The following is a 26,623-nucleotide window of genomic DNA, read 5'->3' on the forward strand; positions in this document are numbered from 1 at the left end:
GGGGTACTTGGCTAGGCTTAAAATGGCCCACAAGGGCAAATAGCCTAGTACTAATCTATGAACCCACGCCATTCTCAACCTTTCTTTTCACAATTCCTAGCTTATGCATCATCTGTCCATTCTGTCCATATACCTTTGCAGTTTTCCCAGTGATTTTTTTCCTTGTCATATATTTAGCTAAGCATCTGGTTTTGAGTTAGGATGCATCTGTGGTTAAGAAGAGCAGTCTATGTCCTTCCATTTCACCGTTGCAGTATTCATTACAGTAGGTATCTTCTGCGAAGGGGTGCACTGACACCTGGCCAGTATACCAAAGCCTTTAAGTTGCTGTAAGATATGCCTTGCATAACACGTATGATGTACCATCCTCAGAACTTCTTTGCTGCCAGTCCGAATGCCATCTGTTGATGTCTGAACACCCGATGTGTTGCTGGTTCGGTAAGCCATTGCAGATAAGTGCCTCATTGTGGTTTATTGTATTGTATCTTTCTTTTTATTTTTTTATAGCTTGTGGGGATTCTTGTCATCCAGGAAGGGTTAATACCAATGTGGGAGACAGATTCCATATAAAGACCCTCACAAACAGTGCTTGTTTTGTCTGGGTACTTCCCACGACCATACATCCTGTTCAGTCTGTCAGGCTTATGTTCCCAATACACTCCATAGTAGGCTTTCTTCTTTGGCTTTGTATCTGGAAAATCATTGTCTTAACCTTGTAGCTAAAGACACAGTGGAAGGAACTTCTCACTCTGAGGGGCAGCTGTCCGTGAAGAAGGCGGCCAAGAAATCTAGGCCGGAATCTTCTGCTGTACAGCATCTGCCAGATGTCTCCTTAGGTGAGTGAAAGCCTAGAGGTTCGCCCAGCTCCATTGTTGGATTCTTCGGCTGCAACCATTTTGGAGGCCGGTGGGAATCTGACCTTAAACACGTTCTTGGAGGCCGTGCAGAAATCTGCATCGGACATTTAGGGGGGGAACTGCGGTTGATTTATTGCCGAAGGGCTTAGGGGTGTTCATAAAGTTTTATTCAGGGAAGAAGTTCCTAGTACTATTATTGAATGCCATCCAGGGTCCAAAGCCTTCTACATTTCATAAAGCAGACGTCCCCTTAAAGAAAAAGCCGAAAACTAAACATATTACTCCATCTTCTAAGGATCCACAGAGTGAGTGGTGAAATTTCACTCCAGGTGTTGTTTAATGCTTTGATGGCTTTAAAACCTCCGCAGGGAGTTTCTGTCTCAGGTCCTCTACTCCCCTTAAAAGACCCAGGGAACAGGATTCCTCTGAGGAGGGGGACGAGGATTCAGATGAGGAATCCCTTGCTTACTCCTCTCTGATTCCTTCTACTTTTAGATTATGGGTCTGAGGAAGAGGAATCTACTAGTACTCATTCTCCTTTTGAGGAAATTTTATTTTGGGGACACAATCTCTAGAATGATGGAGTTTGTGGGTGTGTGCTCAGGTTTCTGAGGTACTGAAAAGGTATTTTGAGCTACTGCAGATGGATTCTCTCAGACCTTCTGCTGCTGGCCCTCCTGTTTTGATAGGTTTTATATGGTGCCTGAAGACTGTATATTTCTGTACAAGTGCCCTTTTGCTAACCCTTCAGTGGTGTCTGTGGCTTCTGACAAGCTATCTCACTTACTACCTTCTCCTATGTTGCTGCCTTCTGATAAAGATAGCAAAACCATGGAAAGGTTGGAGAAAAAAGTTTATACCTCTGCTATTTTGGCTTTTAGTCCGTTCAGTTATCCGATCCATATGTTCAGGTACATGTTGGTTCTTCTTTCTCAGGCCTGTCAGGTAATTTCTGAGCTTTCTTAATCTGAAGAGAAGACTTCTGCTCTTTCCCTGTTAGGGACTTCCTCCCAGGTGGCTCATCATTCCATCAAGTGTAGTTATAATACAGCAGATGCTTCCTGTAGGGCTGCTGTTTTTGGGTCTGTGACTGTGATGAGGCAATATTATTAGCCTTGGCTACAACCTTTGCCTGTTGATATTAAGACTAAGTTGATTGATATTCCTCTGGATAATAAACACTTGCTTGAAAAAGCTGCTGCCACTTTAAGTCTCTTCAAAATAAGGGCAAGGCTTTGCAGGAACTTAAACATGTTTGTGTTTCTCCTGTTCCTAAGTTTTACAGAAATTACACCAATTAGTCATTCTTTGTTCTTAGACAATCTTGCCCTCCCCTCAAGGGCAAGAAAGGTGGGAAGCGGGCTCCTCCTGCTAATGCTACTCAGTTTTCTATGCCTAAGAAGTCTACATTTCCTGATAAACCAGGCGCTGTCTGACTATTTTATTCTTCCCAGCCACATTCTTCTTTCTCTTCGACTTTCTCTGTTTCTCCCTGTTTGATTAACAATTACCCAGGACTCCTGGGTTCTGTCCATTATCCACCAAGAGTATTTCATGGTCTGGAAATCTCTTCCCCACTTTTATGGAAATTCCTCAGCCCCCTCAGAAACAGCTCGCCTTCTTTCCAGGGGTGCTTCTGGATCTCTTGACTCGCGGTACTGTTCAGAAAGTTTCAGTTTCCCAAAGGGGGATGGGGTTTTACTCCAGAATGTTTCTAGTACCCAGGAAATAGGGTACTTTGAGACCAGTTTTGGACCTCTCTCATCTAAATACATTTCTGAAGGTTCCCTCTTTTTGAATGTTGTCCCTTCAGACTTTGTTCCCTTTTTTACTTCTTCAGGCTTACATGGTGTCTCTGGATCTGAAAGATGTTTATCTCCATATCCCAGTTCATCTCCTTTTCAGGAAGTTTTTACGTTTGTGTTGCTTCCTGGCATTTTCAGTTCTCCACTTTGCCCTTTGGCCTTTCTACTGCCCCAAGGGTATTCAACAAATGCCTCGCTCCTGTTATTGCTTTTTGCAGTCTAAGGGGGATCTAAGTCTTTCCCTTCTTGGATGACTACCTGTTTCAGGCATCCTCTCCAGAGATCTTGTTGCAAGATCGTCACTCTGCAGGCTCCTTTCGTCACTCTGCAGGCTCCTTTCTGCAGATCCTGGGGTTCACTATAAATTTCAAAAACTGACACTTTTTCAGGATCATGTCTTTCTGAGTTGCAGGATCCAGTCTGTTCTATGCTGGAATCCCTGCCTCCTTCCAAGTCCCTAACTCTCATTTCCTTTTTCAGTTCCTTCTTCCTCTGACCTCGGTAACAGCAAGGGGATTTCTGAGAGCTCCGAGATCTTTTAGGTTCATGGCTTCCACTATTCTAGTGCTCCCTTTTGCCAAACTCTACATGAGAAAACTTCTTTGGTTTCTAAAGTCAGTTTGGATTCAGCATTCTCATCCCCTCGGTTTATTTTTTATTTTTCATTTTATTTTTTTTTTTTAGTTCCTCTTCTTCCATGTCTCTGGCAGGAACTTCAGTGGTTGATTCAGCAGTTGACTGTCAGTCCAGGCCTTTCTCTTCATCCACCTCTTCCCTCTCAGGAGCTGTTCACAGATGTCTCACACATGGGATGAGGAGCAGCTTTTGGCTCCCTAAAGGTGCAGAGAGTCCTGTCACCTCATCAATAGAAAGACCACATCAACGTCAAGCAGCTGAAGGCTCTTCAGACCTTTAATCTTCTCTTCTCCCCAGGACCTCTCAAGGTGTTTACAGACAGTACCACAGTGACGTGGTATGTCATCAAATTGTGTGTGTGTGTTGGGGGGGGGGGGCAGGTCTTATCTTGTTTGCTGGTTGGCATTCCAAATGTGAGAGCTAGCTATCCGGTTCCAAGTGATTCTTCAGGCAGTGTACATTCCTTCAAGTCAAAACATTGTAGCAGACTCTCTGAGCAGGTCCATAACTCAGTCCCATGAATGGATGCTTCACAGGGATGTGTTTCTGGACATTGTCCACCAGTGGGGTACTTCTCAAATGGATCTTTTTGCCTCCCCCCCCCCCCCTGAACATTGAACTTCCTCTATTTTGTGCCAGAGTCTCATATCCTCTGGTTTGGAAGGTGTACACCCTTCTCTTTTCCTTGGATGGGTATGTTTCTTTATGCTTTCCCTCCCCTTCCTCTCATTCCAAAAGTCCTGTTTAAAATACAACATGATGTTCTCAAAATCATGTTGGTGGCTCCCTTTTGGCTAAGACAGCATTAGTTCCCCCCTCTGCATTTAGCCAAGAGCAATCATCACAAGTTACTTCACAGAGGGGACCTACTCACACAAGACAAGGGATCTGTCATCCATCCATATCTGTTCAGTCTTCAGCTGATGACGTGGGTGATGACATCTTTTTTCTAAGGATGTGCTTAAAGTCCTGCAGGAGGCCAAGAAACCCACTACTAGGAAATCATACTTATCCAAATGGAAGAGGTTTTTTGTTTGGTGTCTTTTTGTTAACCTGGATCCACTTTGTGTGGATGTTCCTTTGATTCTATCTTACCTATGTGAATTGCTCAATTCTGTGTTGGCTTATTCTTCTGTTAAGGTCCACTTATCAGCTATTTTTGCTTGTCTGCATTTATTATCTCCTTTAACGTGTAGATTTGAATTTAAACAATTCCTTAAAGGTGTCCTTCATATTAGGCCTCCCAGGAAGCCTGTTCCTTCTCCCTGGGATCTTAATTTTTGTTTTAGAAAAATTGACCCAGGCTCCTTTTGAGCATGCAACTTCAGCTTCCTTGCAACATTGCCCTTGGAAGACTGTACTTTTGTTAGCCCTTACATCTGTCAGATGGTTGTCTGAGCTTCAAGCCCTTATGGCTTGTCCTCCTTTTTTTGGTGTTTCATAAGGACAGAGTTGTCCCTTCATACTAATCCTTCTTTTAAGCCCAAGGTGGTAAATGAGTTCTCTTAATCAGTCTCTTTATTTGTCCACTTTTTTTTCCCTTCTCTTCAATCTGCTAGTGAGAAGGTACTGCACACCTTAGATGTGCATAGACAACTCAGATTTTATTTGGATAAGACTAAGACTTTTCGTACATCTGAGTTCTTTGTTTCCTTTCATCCTAGGTTCTTAGGATTTGCTGTGTCCAAGCAAACTGTTTCTTCTTGAATTTCTAAAACCATTTCTTTTTGTTATTCCTTTCATGATAAGAGCCTTCATTCTTCTTTTAAGGCTCATTCTACTAAAACTGTGGCTTCTTCTGATGTTTTTTTCAAGGGTTTGGATGCAAATTCTATTCGAGGCAGCTAACTGGACTTCTGTGCATACATTTACCAAGCACTACAAGTTGGATGGAATTTCTAGAGCTAGAGGTGGTTTTGCTAGGGCCATCCTTCACGGCTTCATAGATGGTTCTGCTGGTCCTTCCTCCTCCCTCTCTTCCTGACCTTTGTCACTGTCCCTGTTGCAATGAATACTGAAACAGTGAAATGGAAGGATATAGTACAGTTGTGTAAAATATTACCATAATGGTAGATGTCATTCTCTTCGTTGTTGCAGTGTTCACTCCCTCCCTCTGCCCCTGGTCCATTTTTCTTCTAGATGTACTGATTGCTTCTGTATTCCTTGGACTGGCTTTTCTATTGGGGCTGCCAGTTCTCAGGATGATACATCCAGCTATCACCTTTATGCCCTATACTACATGAGGAGCATACGTGTGATGTATGGCATCCTTTAAAGCAACCTAAAGGCTTTGGTATACTGGCCAGACGTCAGGCCGCCCTTGGCAGGGATCCCTATTGTAATGAATACTGCAGCAGTGAAGAGAAGGACATCTACTGTTATGGTAAGATTTTACACAACTGTACTTTTTTGTGGAAGGCAGATTCTCCACAAAGACTTTCATTCCCCATTATGTTTTTCCTATAGATTCAGATCATATTGTAGAGGATTGCAGGGTCTTTCAGAGGTTTACTCCAAAAACCTTGAAATGTGAGCAACTTTTCCCACAAAACTGCTTTTATCAGAAGCTTGATGTCTATATCCTGTCCCCCTTGGCATCCTCAGATTCATCCTCAACCTCTGATGTCTGCCTGAGAAAGAACTGATCAAAGGAGAAGGTGGAAATTGGCATGATTCATGCAACTCCAACACCTGATGTCCTGTTGCAACATGGATGTAGACCCCCTGTAAAACACTTCTTGAGAGCCCTCAGAGTCTGCTTGTATGGTGTGAGAGTTGCAGAAATCCTTTGAGGCCATCACCCGAAGGGATGCTCGTACATTCCACCAGCTGATGACAGTGGTCAGGCACTCAAAGCATATGCCGTATCAGAAATAGCTGTATCCGAAGCTTGCTTCATTATCTCAGAAAGGAAGGATGGACAACCTCCTGACTTGGTATGGGAGGAGGTAGCAAGCAGTATGTTACAAGAACCCCATCCATTGCTGTGGACTTCCAAGGTGAACATCCCATCTAAAAGGACTCAGAAGGTGAGACTCGAATCACCTGCCTCAGGTTCTCTGCTGATGCCTAGTACCCAGTCATCCACCGGGTCCTTTCAATCCTCCATACCCCAGACTGGTAAAGGTCACTGCTCTGAAACTGAAGAGGAATTGGCTTACTCTTCCAAAGTTTCCTTCCTTTTAGAATGTGATAGTGACGCACAAGACAACATTTTATATCGAAAGGTGTATCAGAGAAGCTCAAAGTCAAAAGTTCAGGTCGACTACTTTATTACAAATCAAAAGTTCAGGTCGACCACTTTATTACAAATCAAAAGTTCAGGTCGAACGGGGTCTACCTATATCTGAGTGTCTACTTGACTCTGAGTGAATACCTTCACGATGCAGAATTATTGTATATACAAGGATGCAATTAAGGGCTAAAGGTGGGATACTGCAGTTTGTTCTATGTCTTGTTCTCAACTATAACAGTATGAACCATGATAATATATGTGTAAAATTAATCCGGTTTAACACTAAGTAATATTTGACTCTAGTAGTGGATGATCTCAACTGTTAAGGAAAATGAAAGAAAAGCAGTGAATAATGTGTACTGAAATATTCATAACAGAAATTGTGATCATTTATATGCCTTAAAGAGTTCTAAAATCATAATAGAGTGGATAAGCTAGACGTTATATAAAAATATTATATTTTTTCTAGATACTAGACTGAGCTAAGGTCTAAATATCACACTTTGAACTGCACTAACCTTTTTATCAAGGAAGTCATGACTAATACATAACACATGGTTACAAAGTGAATGATTGCAGGCACGAAATATAGGAACATGCTGGAAGTCTGATGGATCTTAGAATAAAAATAGGTTTTTGTAATATAGTTTGGTTTGTAAATATGTTTTTATTACCTCTTGCAGACAAAAAGAGTTTAGTGGTTAGGCACGGGGGGGTTCTGCGGGGGGTTGATTGTCACTCATGGACCTTTATATTATCAGCATCTATCCCAGTACTCTACCCACACTATATACCCGAACATACCTATCACACACATACCAGATTTAAAACACAGTTGAAATTCTACATTAGTTTTCAAATCCGAAAAGTAGCAAATAACAGAAAAGAAAAATGATATCTCTGAATCATGGAATGTTAAAGGTCTCCAGAATATTAAGAAAAGAAAGTTAATTCTATATTTAATATTCAAATCAGATGCTGAGGTAATGCTTATACAGGAAACACATATGTCTAAATCTCAATGGATAAAAGAAACAAAACGGAAATGGATAAAATCAATTATAGTTGCTGGTAACGATACTGCATCTAAGGGTGTAGCAATAATAGTTAAAAACTCCTTCAAAGGCAATATAACAACAAGTGAATATGACCCAAATGGAAGGTGGTGTTATTTAGATTGCTCCCTCCCCTCTCTTAATAGAAATATTTTAATACTTAACGTCTACGCCCCTTGCTTGCACCAAACGGTGTTCCTCTACGATATATATTCAACTGTAGAAAAATTTCCGAATAACTTGTATTTAATTGCAGGGGATTGGAATATGACTATCAGACCTGAGCTAGACAGATCAAATAAAGATAATAAGCAGTCTATCACCCTAACAAACCTTATAAATGATCTAAAGGAAGACTTTAGTTTATTAGACCCTTTTGAACTCTTCAGACACGACTCTAGAATCAGCAAATATACCTTCTTTTCAACTCCACATAATTCATGGTCCAGAATAGACTTCTTTCTAATCTCAACATACTTTAGAAAGTTTTACATAAAATTTCATACAGATCCCAGAACCATATCTGATCACGCAAAAATCAAATTAATAATAAATGAGATCAAACTAAACACTGATGAGCAATATAGTATAACCTGGTCCTTAAATCATAACATATTGAAAAATAGAGATATGTGAGGTAATAAAAGAAACTCTTATACAAACTAACAATAATTTAGAAACAGTAAATACCCCCTTGGACTTACAATGGGCAGCAACTAAGGCAACACTTAGAGGTATTCTAATACAAAAAGCATCAATACTCAAAAAAACAAGATAAATCCCATGTTGAAAGTCTAGAACATAATCTAAAAGAACCCGAATTACAATTGCAACTTACCCAGGATCCGGCACTAGAGAAGCAGATCACTTCTATTCAAAAACAAATACAAGAAGTGCATATGAACCAGCTCTCCCTCACTGAAATTAAACTTCTACACAAATACTCAGAATGGGCCCAAACCCCATCTAAAATCTTAGCCAGAATAATCAGCATAATACCACCCTCTTCAACAATAAAACAAATTACACATAAAGGAAAATCTTTCAATTCAGATGAAGAAATCATAAAAGCTTTTGAAGGAATCTATCAGGAGATGGACCTCACCCCATGGAAGATGAAATAGGAAATAAAAACTATTTAGATGATCTGCATTTCCCACATATAACAGACACGCAAAGAGAGTTTCTTAAATCATCAGTAACTGCTGAAGAAGTTTTCTTAGCCATCAACAAATTGAAATCAGGTAAATCCCCAGGCCCGGATGGATATATAGCAGAATTTTATAAATCATTTATGAAACGACTAGTTCCAATCTTACTCAAGGTTTACAATCATATAATAAACTTTGGAATCTCAGACCTATACATAAATAACTCTAAAACGATCCTTATACCAAAAACAAACACACCTGGTAATAATCCCAACGACTACCGCCCAATAACACTAATCAATCTAGACATAAAAACACTAGCAACAATATTGGCCCATAGATTGAATAAAGTAATACCCTCCATTATATCTGCAGAACAACTAGGATTTATGAAAGGCAGACAAGTTTGGGATAATACATTATCAACAGAAGCTATAATAAATATGACAATTAAAGACTCCTCACCGAAGTATGCTCTCTCAGTGGACGCTCAAAAAGCTTTTGACAGAGTTAATCTAAAGTTCTTGTTTAAAGTATTGGAACGTTTTGCTTTACCTGAGGAATTTATTACTATGATCAAAGCACTATATAACAAGGCCACAACTACTCTACACATAAATAAAAATAATTCACGCCCTATACAAATAATAAATGGAACCAGACAAGGATGCCCACTCTCTCCATATCTCTTCAATCTCTACTTAGAAGCTCTCCTTTTAAAGTTAAGTCAAAAAAACATTTAATCACTCTGTTTATGTTTCAAATGCATTAACCAAATATACAGCCTACGCTGATGACCTCAGCATCTATTTTCAATACCCTTCTACTGATCTGGTAAAAATTTTAAACTCTATCGACAAATCCTCAGTAATATCTAATTATGCTATGAACAAAAGTAAATCAAAAATTTTTCCGTTAAATCCTCTAAGCCACAAGGAGTTTTTCTTTCCAGACTCTAAAGTTAAAATAGAATACTCACTCAAATATCTAGGTGTCACATTTATGCACCCACAAAAGGAAATCCCAAAAGAAAATCTGTACGTGGTCTGGACAAAAATCACAAAAGACCTGTCCAGGTGGGAAAAATTAAACCTCTCTCTCCTTTCCAAGGCATCAATCATAAAAATGAATATACTTCCAAAAATCCTGTATCAATTTCAAGCCATTAGTCAAATCATGACTAACAAATTCTTTGCCAAAATGGAAATAACATTAAGTAAATTTATGTGGCATCCGAAGAATGTGAGAATTAGCTACAAAAAACTTCCATTACCTAAAGGAAAAGGTGGCTTGAATCTCCCTGATTTCCAGACATACTATCATATTATTAATGCTAATCATATCATTCGCCTAATACATTATGACCCATATGATACCTCTTGGTTCCCTCAGGATAAAAATTTATTAACAATACTTGACCACTTTTAATGTCAATCCAAAAGCTATCCCTTTTCTTAGCAGGAAAAAGTCTAAGAAACCTTAATATTCATCCGATAATAATTAACAAAGTTATACGTTTTCAATCTCTTTTTTCTATTCTAAATATAAAGAATTCCCTAATTATGGCACAGCCAATACATAAGAACCCTGAAATCAAGTTAAATAATATGTTAAATCTAGAAAATTATCCAATTATTAAAAAATGTACAATATGGGACTTTTATCAAATAAAAGATAAATCTTTAGACTATGCCATTGAACACTTGGAGGCAAACAAAAAATATCGCCTGATAATCAAACAAATAAGGTATCTAGTTAGCCTAAAAACCTCAGGAATCACCGTAAATCAACAAGAATTTCAGGTATCTCCTGTTTACTACAAAAACCTAAAATGCTTTCAAACACTTACAATCTAATTAGGAGATACAAGTATCAAAATGAAATTATATATTCAAATTACTGGATGTCCAAAAATGTAAATATAACAGATGAACAAAAAATAGCAGCAATAGATATAACCACAAAACTCACACCCTATAAAAAACTAATTTATACCCAAATCATGATTAATAACAATGCCTACCATACACCATCCTTTTTAAATAAAATTAACCCTAACGTTTCACCTCTCTGCCCCTTCTGTCCCAACACAATTGCTGACACTCTTCATATTTTCTGGTCTTGCAAAACTGTCCATAAACTATGGTGTTCTCTGAGAGTGAAATTGGAGAAATCAGGCTACATGAAATCCACCCTCTCATGGGAAATGGCAATTCTAAACATATTCCCTAATACCTATACATTAGAATCCAGACATCTCATAGTAACGATAAGTGCACTGATTAAATCCTATATCGCTCTTAACTGGCTTAGTAGAGCTAAAATTTCATGGACAGAATTTAAAAATGTAGCTATCAAGTATGTATTGGCCAACAAACTAAAAACTGTAAGTAAAAAGAAATTGTCCTATTTTAGGAAATATTGGGGAATCCTTACTGAAATTATATCCTAATCCTAAGGATAAACTAATATATAATGCTACACTCTACTTTACCATTAAACTAACCCATAGATAATCCTACCTCAAGAATATAATCAGGGATAGTGTACAACATAATTTAAAAAGATAAGGTATGATCCTCTAGATAAGTCAGTGATCATAAACATGGTTTCATTCAGCTTAATATTTAAATACTTTATATTTTAATGAGTGACAACCAGTGTATATATGTGTAAATAATGTAAATGATTGACATAGTACAGTATTAAGAATTCTTTCTTACCCTTCTGTCATGCACCAAGTTTATTTTAACTCCACTGTAATTAACATACGATATTTAAAGAGAATGAGGTTTTGAATTGTTGTAACTTGGTCATAATCCTGTGCTACAATACTAATTTTGTGTAATTTTGACCTTAGGTAACTTAGTTGTTATCCTGTATACTTCATGTACTGACTTTTGGTGTATAATAAGCAGAAATTTCAGATGTTCTCTTGAAAATGAAATAAAAATTCAATTTGAAAAAAAAAAAAAAAGAAGTTCAGGTTGAACACTTTTTTCTTGGTTTGTGTTACAAGACAATGTTTTTTTCTACCTCACATTGAGTGGAAAACTCATAAGGTGATCTTATTTATGACTGTGTGTGTTTAACAGAAAGTCACATCACCATTAAATTCCCCCAAAATAAATTGATTTGTTTGACTGTCCCCCTGCTGTTATGACGGCCACTGAGGATTCTTCAGTGGCAACCTGCAAGGAAACGGACTTCCACCCTTCTGCCCTGAAGAATCCTGAAAGATTTCCAGGGTCCAGCGGTCCTACAGCTTCCTCTGTAAGACCCCTGGGGCAGATTTAGTAGTGGTGTTTTATGGAGTCTGAGAATGGGCCAAAGTTGTCTCCTGCCCCCAGTATTTTTCCAAACTGCAAGGGAAGAGTACTACACTGCTTTAGGAAGAAGGCATCCACAGTTGGCAAAATGGCTTTCAGGACTATAAATTATCAAATATGTAGGCACAAGTATGAAATTGTGAGACTAAAGCAATTAATGGAGACTTTTGGGAAGGTATCTAATGGAATCCTGAGGGCAAAATTGCTATATCTCTTCCTTACTGTTCTAGTTGATAAGTACTGTATGGTTTTGATGTTGTAGATGCAGCATCCAGGGTAGTAGCTGCAGGTTCAATCATAAGAAGCAATGATTTTAGAGGCTGCATCCCCTGCCAGAGGATGCCAAAGAGCAGATTTATAATATAACATTCGACAAGGATCTGCTTTTTGGGAACTCCATTACTGAAGTTTTTAGTTAAATGGAAAGGAGTAAAACTTTGAGTGTTCAACAGTGTTTTCACTCCTCCATGCGAAGTTGTGACAGGACTTATCCATCCAAGCATAGCTCTTGCTATTCCAGGCTTTGAAAAAAAATAGATACGTGAAAGGAAAAAACTGACCATTAAAAAGCTGTCAGGGAGACTACAAAGGAAAGCCTGAGGCCACAAGGGACTTTACCCATGGGTAGCAGCCTTGGCTATAAGGAACTTCTCCCCCCTTCCCACGCCTTTTTCACAACACACCCACTTGCCCCTTCTGTCCCACCCCAAGTCTATAAAGATGAGGAAGGGTGGCTCAGTGTCTAAGAAACTGGGGAAATATGACAAAGGACAAATGGGCATTATAAATTATTTCTGGGGCAGGTGATTTGAGTCTCACCTTCTGATTTCTTTTTTAGCTGGGAAGTCCACCTTGACTACACACTACAGTTCATAAAGAAACCAAAGTTAACACGTGTCCTTCCTATGCCAAAAGACCAAGTGTATTCATTTCCTGCAGGAACCTTTTACTGCTTTATACAGAGAGTGTACTCAAGTCACTGATGGAAGGACATCCACCCTACCTGTGGAGTTGCAATGCTGAGTCCTTGAAGTTGGGACATACATTGGACCTTCTGCTAGCAAAGTTCCAGTAGTGAGGACTATTGCAGCAGCATTCTACTCAGAGATCTACCGTTGTAGTTTTTCTGTGGTTGTACCTTTATAGGCAGTAGCCAGTATACAACACCAGGCTTTGAAAGGAAGACCTTCACAAACAGCTGGGTCACCTGAAGAAATTAACTGGCATGACAAAAGAACTGCTGAATGCAACATCAAGCAATATGTTGTCAGCCTCACCTTCCCTAATGCAAAAATATAAAAGTTTTTTTAACCAAGTTACAACTATGCAACTGTGCTGCTATATTTAAATAACCAAAAAACTACAACAGTAGTTCTTACTGAGTTTGCAGCCAATGAGACTGTCAAGAAGCTCAGTCCCATCACCCACTACTGGTGGGATACTTGCAGTGCCTCCCATTAAATGAACTTCACATATCGCTGGCTAAAATATGCAATCACCCATTCAGTCATCCAAATTGGTTTTAAAGGTTGCTGAGGTAGTAAAGGGCAACCTATTCCAGAAATGGGGGTCATGTCGGGATAGGTACCTCTCATGCCATCTGGTGTTGGTGTTGTGGCAGTTTAGGTTCAGGTCTCTAGAATGGGTGTTTGCATTACCACTGGCTCTATTTAAGTGGTGGGGTGCAGAGACTACTGGGTTGCTCATAGAGTGGGATAATAAGAAGTGATAACCTGTTTGGGGTATGTATGACACTGAGCAGGGGCAACAGGGCCTTCTATCTATCAATATAGATAGGAGTACTGAGACCTGAGATTTTTTATGAAGAAATGTTGAAGTCCCTCAATCTGGTTTATATGCTTATTGAGGTACATACTGAAATACCCATTATATTCATTGATGGGCCTAATAAATGAACAAACTGAAATGGACTTCCTTGGATCATGTGATACCATGAAGGATAAGTTGTGCAAGAAGAAGACTTTTCTAACTACCACGGAGATGTGATCAAAGGATATTCTGTTTCAACATACATACCCAGGTCCCTGACTATGTCAGATACAAGTTAAATGTTATCTGTGTGGTAATTAGTAATGACGCAAGATTTACCAAAGGAAATTGTTCTTCTTGGTACTGAAGGCAAGTACGTGATTAATACACTGAGCATTTGTTTCATCCAGCCTTTGCAGGAGAATTTGAGTATCAGAATGGGATTTGATAACCACTTTCAGTTTAGAGACATCAGCAAACCTGGTTAGCCGCAGTCATTTGATATCACTTTTATGTGACAGAAATATATATTACAGAGGAGGCTACCAAGGACAGAGTCTTGTAGACTACCACTGATGACACTTTTCTATCTAGCGCAAATCCTTTGACCTTAATTGCATGGGTTTTGAGAGAGTTACCAATCCTCTAAACTATGTATGGGTTAATCCAAAAAAGTAAAAACAGCCGCACAGCTGGGATGAAGTTGTCACACCAGTACGGAAGAAGCAAAACCAGAATAAAAACTGAGTGACAACAAACACGGCTATGTAAAATAAACAAAAAAAGCTTTTATTATTCCTTAGTAAGCACTTTCTCGTTGACCTCAGTGCTTCATCAGACTTCATCACGAAGAGGAGGGATGTCATAAGGGAGGTTGTTTACAAAAAGAGAGGAGAGAATAGGAGAAAGTATTGACTGTTCAGGGACACCATTGTAGATGTGATCTAGAGGAGAGAATGTGCATCCGATTGAACTGTTTGCAAGCCAGAAAGCCTGTAAACCATAAGGCCACATCGGGGCTGATGCTGGCAGTGGTTGGGAAGTGCTGGAGGAGAGAGTGATGGACAGTATCGAAAGTTTTTTTTTTTTTTTGTATTATAAAGTCAATAAATATTGCACCTGGTAGTAGTCTTTTAACTCTTCTAATGAGGATATCACCTTTCAAAGTATATAGAAAGATGATGGTATTTTTTCCAAACCAAAATCCTAAGCTCGTAGTTGGCCTTACAGTTCCTATTAATAAGCTTGAGGGACTTGCTTATTTTAAATTATTTTTATAATGATGAAATGGACATTTTGCAGAGATGGCCAGAAGTTTTTTTCTTTTTATTACAGCTTTTGTGTGACATGATAGTTCCACTCTATGGGTTTAGTATTAAAGTTGCTTTTATGCTTATGTTGAATTGCCATAAATGCTTAAATACATTAATCCAAGAATTGTTACAATTCAAAGGAGTAGAAGGCAGCCTTGTTACAAGATTTAGTGGAAAACATTACCATTTGTGATTCTCAGTAAATACTAAATAATTGGTTTTGGAGAATCATCTCTCTGTATGAAGGAGTTGAATCCACAAGGCATGTTTTCACTAAGAAGATTGCAGCAGCATGGTTCATGTTTGACTAGGGAGGGGTAACGTGGGCTGGTGCAATTGGGATAAATGTTTGTGAGGACAAGATCAGTAAGATGATTACCTCTAGTGCAGAGGTCTGCAACTTGTGGCTCTGGAGCCGCATGCAGCTCTTCCACCCCTCTGCAGTGGCTCCCTGTAACTTTGAAAAATAATGGCCACTCTACTGCACAATACATACACACAGACACACACACACACACGAGTGATCGAGCGACGGACTTTAAATATTGCTCTTACAAGCTTGCTAGAATAACACTGTTTCTCTTGCCATGCATTTCACACACACAGAACAATCGAGATATCCCCTGGCAGCAGCAGCATCTCCTGAAAGGTTTACATACCTCTCATACTTCTCAAAGTCTTACCACAAGAAATCGGGACAGAGCCACAAATAAAGGGGAACAAAGGAGCACAAATAAGGACAGACTTCAAATATTGCTCTTATAAAACTTACTAGAATAACATGGTCTCTGTTGACATGCATTTTACACACACACACACACACACACACACACACACACACACACACACACACACACGCACACACGTGCACACACGCGCGCACACGCGCGCACACACACACACACACACACACACACACACACACACACACACACACACACACACACACACACAGTTACCTCTCAACTGTGCAGATTTTCGCAGAATGTCCTAAATTTTGCCTCATATTTTTGGTCTGTTTCTCATAAAATTGTGTTTTTTCTGGCAAATCATTGAGGGCTGAAGTCAGAAAAAATAGGCAGACATTTGAGTTTCAGACTTCATACCCTTCAGAAAATTCATGCTAATGCAAAATCTGTTATTCTATCAACTCTTTAAGTTTGTAAGAGCAATATTTAAAAAGTGTCCCTATTTCTGGGCCTTTGTGCCCCATTATTTATGGCTTTGTCCATACATCTTGTTCTAAGAAGTTGAGACACACACACACACACACACACACACACACACACACACACACACACACTCTCTCTCTCTCTCTCTCTCTCTCTCTCTTAGAGCGATCGAGCAATGCCAACAAAGGAACAAAAGTAGGGTTGGATTTTAAATATTGCTCTTATGCACTTAGTTGTTTTATATTTAGTATAATAACTATATATAAAACTTGTTATCTTAATATTAGGGGTCAAATAGGTTTTGTGACTCCCGATAAATTTTATTTGGTGGGAGAGTAGCCAAAAATGGCTCTTTTGATAGTGAAGGTTGCTGACCTCTGCTCTAGTGGGAAAGGGGACAGTTTGGTCAAATGCATTGACATTTACAAAGTGTAAATACCTGGGCATATTTGTTAGTAAATATGTGCCAGTTTATGTGCAGATAGTCAGAGTTACTCATAAGAAAGTTTTTTTATTTGACTGATAACTTTTCTAACTGGTTAAGGTATTGTCTTTGGGGGGTGGGGGTGGGTATCTGTAATTGGCTATAATGTGGTAATTAATTTTATTGAATGTAACTAGGATTTCAGCCAGTTCCAGATTTGTATCATGCCTCTGTAAGTAAACAGATTATTTCCCGAGGACTTGCCATTTATACTGACTTTTAATTTGATATTGTTAACAAGTCCATTGCAGATTCTGTCAGAGTATGTTTAACTTGAGGGGGTACTTAACATTATCTGATGAGATTTGTAGAGTAGGAGCCTGGTTCTGTCTGCACACATTCACCATGCACTAGAAACTGTTAAATTTATAAATAAAATGTGTATGTATATATATATATATATATATATATATATATATATATATATGTATGTATATATATATATATATATATATATATATATATATACATAAAATGTATAAATTTTATGTTATTAAATTATAAACTGTTAGTATAAGGATAGAGTGTGTGTTTCAGTAGCAGTCCTTCAAGGTGTGTGTGTGTGTGTGTGTTCTGGTGTATAGATATGTAGTTTAGTATTGTGCCAAGATGTAAAGACTACAGGAACAGAAGTTTAGGAAATATAGATGTCGAGTTTCACCAAGCAGTAGATATTTAACTTAATTTCTACCTTTGTGGTGTTTTCTCCCTCCATTCCCTTTTGTTTTGGCTAAGGTTTTTAGGTTGTGGTCTGTGTTCTGTTGAGGTGAATTTGAGTGTACGATATTTGTTTGTGAATATGGAGAAGTGTTCTAATGGTGGCTGTATCTGGATCCTGACTCTGCCAAGGGTCATGAAATGAAGGATGTAGCACCAGAATGATGCATTGCATTTCAGAGACTGGCATGCATTGGATGGTAGCCCATATGGTTGTGGCACATATTCTCTGTAACTTTAAAGTGGTAAAGTTGCATATCTGTATGACCTGGTTCAGTTTATGATCTAGCTATGTGTAATATCTAGAAGAGGCGTCTTGCTTGTGAATTGTTTTGCGTTGTGATCTAACAGAGAAGGTCTGATATTGTTTCTGTCAGTCAGAGTTTTCTATTATGAATTTTGTGGTCCTTGTCCGAGATAATATAAGTCACATCTCCCTTCTACTATCTGGTTATCGGGCAGATCCTGGGTGGCATGACTAGAGTTGATTAATGGATATCAAGGGAATGCTGGCAGAAGTCTGAAACTAACTTATAATCGCTTGGCAGGGCTTACTACCCGTATGTTAGGACTGCAGGACCATGATGAAAGTCAAACATTTACTTTCAGGATAAATTTCTGTGACTGTCGCCGAGAACCTCAGGTAGACATTCTCCAGTGAGTTACTGGACAGAGCCTGTGTCTCAAATGTTCTCTCTATGACCTTTCAGGAATTTGATTTAGTGTATATAGAACCAGGGAAGGTTTTACCTTGATAAAATGGTCATAAAATGTTTGTTGATAGTTCATTTCACCTTAAAATCAGATGCTTCGAATTTGTATTTCTGTGGAAGAGTGGGAAAAAAACTGTCTCATTTTGTTCGACTGTATTGTAAAGCCCTGAGTTGTGAATTATTTGTAAATTCCATGCTTTCCAGGTACTTGTAAGGTATGCATTTGTCACATTATTCCAAGATCGATTGCCTTTGATGGTAGTATGTTTAGATATTGAGTGTGCAGGTGACCTCTGCTTTGAATTAGATTTTTTTTTTCTTTTTTTGTTGCAATTTGGTTTTGCCATTTAGTTTTCTTAGCTATGGGCTATGTGGGCTTTGTTTTCCCACTAGCAAGTCAGCAAAACCATTTACTGTTTCATGTGCTGATGGATCCCCCACATCAGTGTGTCTTCCTTGGAAAAATGGTAGGCTTATTCCTTTTCCCTTGTACTGTAGTGGCCCCTAATCATGAAATGGAGATTGGAACCTTGACTGAGTGCATTTACCATCCGTACTAGATTGGTGATTGAGTCTGCCCAGTTATAGCCCACCATAGTCCTCAAACTCTTAATGCAAGAAATCTGGACAAAGCCTAAAATATTGGGTGGGGGGGACAAAGGCCCAACAATGGGGATGGATTTTAAATATTGCTCTTATAAACTTAGAACGCTGCTAGAGTAACAGGAGGTATTAACATGTATTTTTGAAGGGTATGAAGTTTGAAACCCAAATATATATCATTATTTAGTGACTTTAATCATTCGTAATGTGCCAGAAAACCACATATTTTATGAGGAACAGACTAAATATTTGAGGCAAAATTTTGAACATTCTGCAAAAATCTGTACAGTTGAGAGGTATGTAGCCTACTGTTGTAGTAATTTCCCAGCCCTGATTGCTGTTCTGTTTCTTGGCCTGTAGCTGATTTTTCACCTGCTTATTACCTCAGCTTTCTGACCTAGGAGCGCTGTTGGGCAATTAGCACAGAGGATTAAGGCTCAGAAATGTCAACGAGCTACGTCCTGTACTAAATGGTGTTTGATTCCTTTCGCCTCTGTTTGCCTACTGTATAACTGAGCAAGTCACTCGACTAGACACTGGTTCCAGGCTGTCCTTGAAAAGGAGCACTGTGTCTGGTTGGCTTACCTGGTTAACAAACAGGCAATGTATGTGAGTTTAGGAGTGTTAATTCCCGCCTATACACTATAGTAAAGCTGTGATAGTTAAGCTAATGTGCAGTTTGATTCACGTTTTAATCTCAGAATAAGATTCGTATTTCTTTCAGAACAATAGTCCATGTTTTATTTTTTAATTAGTTTTATCATGCATTCTAATAATTAATTGTTAAACAGGAACTAAACTTAAAGCAGTAGTGCATCTGTTACTTTTGATTTAGTAACCTTTGAAGTCTGAATTTCAAACAAGTAATACTGTGAGATATACAACTTACTATTTTGATAATAAATAGACAGTAAATGCTTCATAGTACAGATAGACTTTATTTAATATGGGTAAAATTCCCTACCTGAAAATGTTCTTTCCCAGTAATGTCCATCTTGTGTTGGTGGAAGGAATGATCTATTAAGATATCTGTTTTTCAATACCTTTAGGGCTAAAGCCACAAACATTAACCCTTCTGGGTAGGAAAATTTTCTCAAGCTGCAAGCATTCTTCCCCCTTGTCATGCAACATACAGCTCATTGTCCTCTGTTTTTTGCTGTAATGGAACTCTGTTAGAAGAAAATGGGTCAAGGTTGCCTTCTGAGATTTTTGGGGGATATTGCTAAAATTCTGCTTGGTTTGGTTAGTGAGTGGTTTCATTTGCGTTCGTCTTCTTTTGTCAACTTTTAGTCACAAGATTTGCTACTTTATAACAATTCCTTTATTTTCTTTCCTGCACCATTCAGCCCAAGTCCATTCATATGTTGACATCCCAGCTCTTGTTTAGGAAGCGTAACTGAATCCAGGTTCATCCAGCCCTCTCCCCAACAAGCTATTTCGTTTGCTAGAAGAAGCAAATAAGACATTTCCTTCTAAGAAGGACTTTCTCGGGTGACCCACTGCAGAAGAAATGAGAACTTTAAAGCTGCTTTATTTTCTCAAGCTTTGTCTGCACCAAAGCCAGTGTCCAAATGTTATGTGCAGTATGGCAGTTCTGTGGTATCTCCATCCAAGCAGCCTTCAGTATTTACATAGAGAATTTCTACCCGCAACTAAAATTCACAAATCAAAATCTATGTTTTCTAAAGAAAAACAAAATGTTTCTCTTGTTGTATTCCATCAGCTACTTCTGTGCTACCAATATTGCAGATTTAAATTATTCAAAAATTAGGAGGCTACATCAGATATTTTAGAATCAGTTAAACTTCTGTTTTGGTTTGGGAAGCTACCACTTCTGCTATAACCATGGATCAGCCTTGAGCTCTTGACTCTAGGCTGAATGCACCCAGGCCCTAGTGGTTGCCAGTTCTGCCAGCTGTGGAGTAGTAGAAACTGGCTTGAAACTTTTGTTAAAGCAAGGCTGTAGCAAGGTGGCATTTACTATAAATCTGTTTGGGCAGAAGTCATGAATTTAATCCTTGCTATTTTTACTAAGTTTAATGAGGCTGCTATAAGGAGATGTAGTAAGCAGCTTCACCCTTATTTGTTAGAATTTCAAGTTATAGGCAGTCCTTGTCTGTTATTATTTGTAATAATTCTGAATGTAAAAAGAGTAAGTTACCCCTCTCTCTTGGGTTACCCTCTATGTCTGCAGTGAAGCCGGGCCCCAAAGGGATTGTTAAGCTAAGAGGCTATTTTTCTTAAAACTTACAGTATCATTCAGTCAGTCGTCAGGGCCAAACATAAATAAATTAATTAAAATTAAAGCCATGCTGCCTTGTACAGGAAAAAGGTGTTCACACATCAGAAATAGTTTCCTGTGTATAACGTTTTGGTTTTGCAGTTGTGGCAGTGAGTTCTACACCAGGTCAAGCATTTTGAGTCTTGTCTGCTGCAAGTTGAAGGGCTTTGTGTTTTTCCCTTCTGTTCAAGCAATTTCCATTCCTTCTTATCATCGATGATGCTGAATTGGTGAGGAGTATTGTGGAAATTCATCATCAGCAAACAAATTTAAATGTCCATCATATTGATCACTGCTACAGTAACCATAACTAGATGGGTTATATCCTGACAATGATATAGCAGGAGGCAACTTCCAAAGCTTCAGGGTACCTTCCATGTGCCCAAACTGTTGAGTCGCTCAAGCTGAGCTGACTAAAAGACATGATTGGGTACCAAGCCCTTCAGAGCATTAATGTTGCAGAAGAGTATGCTCCTGTGAGGCTTTCGAGGACCTATAACTTGGCTTGTGCAATTCCTTTGCTGAGCTTCCCCCCTTTGGGGGGAAAAAAACTTCTATTCAGTAATTTTTGTTTGTCAGTGCTTTCATTTGTGTGTTAACAGACTGCCATGAGCCTGTACTGCACTTTTAAATGGGCGCAGTCTTTTCCTGTCAGTTTAAAAGTTGATCTGTGAAAGTAGCAGACTCTAAATCCAACTTCAGACCAGTGACAAGTGGAGTACCACAGGGTTCAGTCCTAGGTCCTCTCCTGTTTGGTATCTACTTCTCTGACGTACAGGCTAACCCAGAAGGTCTTTGGCTAACAAATTTTGCAGATGACTGCAAACTAGGAGCCATAATCAAATCTCCTAACAATGCGGACATCCTACAAAAGGGCCTCACTGAGACAGATGCCTTGTGTCAAAGCCATGGCCTCAAGCTCAACGCCAGAAAGTGCATTGTCATCCCTTTTGGTAAAACCTCTGTACCCATGAACTACCACATAGGCAGTAGTCTACTTAACACCGAAAGTGTGATGAGACCTTGGGACACAGGTGGACAGTAGTCTCTCCTTTGATAATCACATTGCCACAGTAGTCAGGAAATCCTTCTACGTGGCACACCTCATCACAAAAGGTTTCTCATCCAGGAAAAAAAAGAGGTCATTGTTCCCCTCTACTCATCACTCATTAGACCCATTATAGAGTACAGCGCCCCTTTTGGTATGTACCTCACAAGACATCTACAACAACTGGAAAGGCCACAGAAATACCTCACAAAGAGGATTACCGGCCTCAAACAGATGCCCTACACAGACCGTCTCAAAAAAACTCCAGCGTTACTCTGTCACATATCGCCTACTCAGAGGCGATCTCTGCCTAACATACAAAGCTATGTCAAACCCAGAGCTGTTGGACATGCTCCATGTAAAGAAATCCCAATCCCTCAGAGCTACACACTCTAGGGACCTAAACCTTGTCACCACAATAAACGGAACATGCTGGAGGGATAGATTCCTGTCTCAGAGACTTCCCATACTCTAGAACAAACTACCTATCTATATTAAACAAAGATCCTCATTAGCACTCTTCAAGAAAAATCTTGATGATTGGATGGGAGATAGGAAATTCACTCCGGGGATCACTTCTGTGGCTCTGCTTGACAGGGGCAGAGGAAAATAATTTTCTTGGGTAGCAAAAGCCAGGGTACCGTTTGGCTAGGCTTATATAGACCCTAGGGCCAGTAGCCTAGTACCTACCTATGGAACCTATGATGTCATCTTCATTCATTTATTAACCTGTGGGTCTCTGTTCCCATCCTAGGAACCGACTTGGCCACTTCACTAGCTTGAGATTCGAAGCTGGAACTCTTCCTTCCTACCCGTAATGCCTCTTTTCCCCAAAAATACCTTCGATCTTGTTTGCCGCTGGTCAAACAAGCAACAAGGGTTTTGGTGCTTTTCAGCTCCACCTTTTTTGAGTGGATTTTTGCAGTGAGTGTTCTTTTTCAAGTCCTACCCTTCATCTGTCACCTTTCTTTCTTTCCTGAGTCTAGTTGTACTGGTTTTTCATACTTGCAGTTTGGGTTTCTGTCCGACTTATTCCCTTTCCCTCTTTTTTTTCTTCTCCTGATCTTTTCCTTTCCTAAGTTGGACAGGGCTGATAAGCCCTTAGGGTTTAAGAAGTGCACTTGCGGGCATAAGATTCCCTTGTCTAATGCCCACAGGGAGTGCATCTATTGCTTAGGGCCTGCTCACTTGAGCAGCGACTGTGTTATCTGTGTGGGCTTTCACCTGCAAGCTCTTGTGGATTGCCCCAGTAAACTGATTCTTCTTCTTCTATTCCTTCTTCATCAGAGGCTCAGACCCCCTCCAGGAAGCAAAAACAGGGTCGGGATCCCAGAAAATGTTTTTCCATCTGGTCTCCATCCTCTCAGTTAAAGCCTCCAAAAAAGGTTCCCAGATCATTGGAACCATCACCCTCAGTTCAGTCAACTGCCTCTCTGCCCCAGACCTTGGTTCCTAGTTTGGGGCCGAGCATCTCGGTTAGGAGATCCCTGCTCTGGGAGACCTCCTCAAAACGGATGTCTAGACCTGCCTCAATTTCCTCCTTCATCAGGTCTTCTTGGAATCTTTTGGACAAAGACGTTGGTAGATTGATGAGGCAGGTTCTCGAAACTCAGATTCAGATGGGGATTTTGCCTGCTTTGTCCCCCTCTGGATTCGTGAAACTACCCCTTTTCCACCCCGTGGCTCCTTCTCCGATCTGTCTCAGTTTCATAGTCATCGGTTCCGTTAGTCCTGGGAACTGGGGTGTCAGAGCCAAAAGTCATCGTATCTTCGCCTCTGACTACCTTCCCGATGTGGTCAGCTCTGACAGTGTCGGGCCAGTGTGCGTCTCAGAGCTGTAGCCTCGACATCTGTTCCAGGGGGATGACTTTGACTCTGAAGTTTTTGGTGTTGTTGCTTCCCTTTGGAGCTTTGACATTCAACAGCTTGGCTCCAACTCCCCTTCAGAGTGGGAGGGTCGGGACCCCCAAAGGTTGTCCTCTCCAGTGGCCTTGACCCTGGGGGGACTGCTCTGTGGTGTTCAGAGCCCTTCTGCCTTCAAAGTGGTGGAGAGGGTCCTTTCCCATTCAGGGAGACCCTCAGTTCTCACCCCTCTGGAACCTCCACTCATCTCCACTGGATCCGTCTCTGAGGTCTCTCATCTACCACTTGGACAGCCAGCCCCAGGAAGCCTCCACACTGTCCCATCTGTGAACCACCACATATCTTCCGACACCTTCCAGGAGCATCCCCCCAAGGAGGTTCCTTTTAGGAGATTGTGCAAAAGGAGGCACAGTGATTCCCTGGAGCAATCTGTCGTCACTGATGCTGATTTCGATGAAGGGGAAGGGTCCCCATCGGATGTCTCCTTTGCTAATATCTTAGAAATCCTTCACCAAAGAGGTAGATGATCGGTCTTCCCAAAACCCTTCCCTAGAGGAATCTGTGCTGTTTTGAGGCTTTCAGGTCCAGTCCATCTACATCCTGGGTGCCTGCCCCTGCAGACCCACTCATCAAGTTGGTGTCTTAGGGCATGGAAGGAACCGGACACAGTAGAGCCCATCCCTAAGCACATGGACAAAATCTTGAGTGCTCCCAGGACAGACCTGTTTGGATGAAGGGTATTCCAGTTGATGCCATGGTTGTTGCGGCAGCCACCAAGAAAGGAGCTGGCCCAAAAGAGCTTCTGTTCATCCTCCTAACAGGGAGTCCAGGGCTTTGGATAGATTTGGTAAGAGTTTATGCCCTGGACACTTTCTCCTTGAGAGCGGTAAACTATCCTTCCCATTTTACGAGACTATAGAGGGACCTGGTCAATGAACTCTCTAGCTCTACCCTTGGGTCCATGTCTGCAGAGGATCTGAAGGTCTTCTCCTCCAGAATGGCCACCCTCCAATCCCTGTCCAACGTGTCCATGATGCTCATATTCCATGCAGCAGAAGGTACCTCAAGGGCAGCTGGTTCCGACATTGCCATAAGGCGCCATACTTTGATGTGGATGTTTGACTTTGTGGAACCTTTCAGGGTGTCCTTAGTCAATGCACCTTTTAAAGGATTAACCTTGTTTGTTCCCACTGTTTGATATGCACTATCCTGCAGTGAGAAAGATGGGAAGACCCTGTCTGCTGTTGGGATCTGCTTTTCTACCCCACAAAGTTCCTTCACTAGGAACCGGGTTTATATTATAGCAGCAAATGTTTGAAATTGCGAACGCTGTATAATCGACCCAAACACTTCGAAAATCCAAAATGCCAAACACACAGATCAGCGATTTCCCCACCCCCAGGGAAAAAAAATCACTGATCCGTAAAGTAATACCAGCTCCCGAGATCGCACCACAGTGGAGGAAATGGCAAAGTCCCGAAAACGGCCCATTGATTTTTTTTTTCCCCCCTGGGAAAAAAAATCGCTGTTCTATGCTTACAGAATTGTGCCATTTCTGGTAAACACATTTGATTAAACAGCTTTCGCAACTTTGCGTTCACTTACATAATAGGAACCCCCAGGAACCAGCGTGGGAGTAAAAAGATGTGGTTCATGAAATCGTATGGTCTTTTTCAGTGTTCTCAGGCAGAATTTTCCCCCAGAGGCATAGAGGAAAGTAATCAAAAAAAATAGACTGTGCCCATGTAGGCGAGGGGGTCCGTAGAACTGAAGTTCTCGGGAGTAGTCCTTCTCTGACATAGCCTTTCAGTGCTCCTGAGCAGTTGCCCAACTGCCTTCCTCTGGAGGCAGTCGAGGGATGCTTTTCCTTGCACCCCGAAGCCTGGCAAGCCATAACAAATGATTGATGGGTGCTAAAGATCGTATCCAGAGGATACTCCATTCCCTTTTTTAGAGACACCAAGAAAAAAATGTATCCTCCCCGATGTATCACCCAATCAGAGGGAGGGTGCAGCCATGGAAATCACAAAGTTGTTGCAAAAAAGTCATCCAGGAGGTCCCTCACGATCATGTTGGATTGGGTGTTTACTCGAGGTTCTTTTTGGCTCCCAAATTAGGCCATTCTGGACCTGACATCCCTGAACAAGTCGGTAAATAACACAAAGTTCAGTATGGTTACGGTTCAGTCTATCCTATCTCTATTCAGGATGAATGACTGGATGTGCTCAAGAGACCTGCATACTACCACAGCAAGATAGACAGGCGCTCCAGAAGGTTTCTTAATTTCAGGCTGGGAGACATTAATTTTCATTTCAGATTACTCCCATTTGGTCTCACCACAGCCCCCAGGATGTTCACCAAATTCTTGGCGGTGATTGCAGCTCATCTCGGTCTGCAGGGATTCCAGATATTTCCCTGTTTGGACGACTGGCTCTTGACCTTTCAACCAGGCATAGTCTTATTCAGGCCAGGGATTACCTTTTGCAGCCAGCTCCACACCTTGGCATAACCCTCAATTTGGTGAAATCTCTGCCAAACATCGTTGCCAAACTATATAACCCTACAATCCTCCAAAAGTCTCTTAAAAAAAA

The 26,623-nt window shown here is 40.4% G+C and overlaps 1 protein-coding gene across 2 annotated transcripts in view; it reads left to right on the forward strand.

Moving 5' to 3' along the window:
• AAR2 (AAR2 splicing factor) overlaps positions 1-26,623 on the forward strand; it is a 278,259-nt gene that overhangs the window by 138,227 nt on the left and 113,409 nt on the right. The gene's annotated exons all lie outside the window — the stretch shown is intronic.

The sequence above is a fragment of the Protopterus annectens genome, chromosome 12.part0, assembly GCF_019279795.1.
Source record: "Protopterus annectens isolate FY-2018-M chromosome 12.part0, PAN1.0, whole genome shotgun sequence".
Lineage (NCBI taxonomy): Eukaryota > Metazoa > Chordata > Ceratodontiformes > Protopteridae > Protopterus > Protopterus annectens.